Raw genomic sequence first — 575 nt, 5'->3', positions numbered from 1 at the left:
TGTTGCTGACCGACTTGCCAGCTTTTCGGCGGATGGTGAAGGTGATCAGCTCGTGGTCGCTGTCACCCAGCTTCCCATCGATCACTAGGTCGCCGACTAGGTCATCCCCAGTAGCCAGTACCAGGTCGAGCAGCGCTTTGCCTCTCGTTGGCCCATAGACTTCTTGAGTCAGGTAGAGGTCATCCACGCACGAGAGGAAGCTCTGCGACCGCTCAGATTTTGCTGAGCGATACTCCCACGAGATGTCCGGGTAATTGAAGTCACCCATGACAACCATGGTCCTGGAGCAAGCTCCCTCAGCCAGTTCCCGGGCAAACTCCTGGTCAAGCTCAGGACTTTGGGTGGGAGGTCTGTAGTAGACTCCCACCATTGTGTCCCCTGTGCCGTGTTCCCCACGGATTTTAACCCAGAGGGTCTCCAGCCGTCCACCCTGGTCGCCAATATTGGCTTGCAGGGACGTGTAGCTTTCCCTCCCGCCCCTTTTCTCTACACGATCCCTCCTAACCCTCCCAGTAATGCTATAAGCATTACTGGGACATACAAGGTCCTTCCAGTACCTCTTCTCGCCATGTGAT

The sequence above is a fragment of the Alligator sinensis genome, unplaced genomic scaffold (assembly GCF_000455745.1).
Source record: "Alligator sinensis unplaced genomic scaffold, ASM45574v1 scaffold768_1, whole genome shotgun sequence".
Taxonomy (NCBI): domain Eukaryota; kingdom Metazoa; phylum Chordata; order Crocodylia; family Alligatoridae; genus Alligator; species Alligator sinensis.
The sequence above is the reverse complement of the archived record's forward strand: the minus strand, read 5'-3'. Positions refer to the sequence as shown.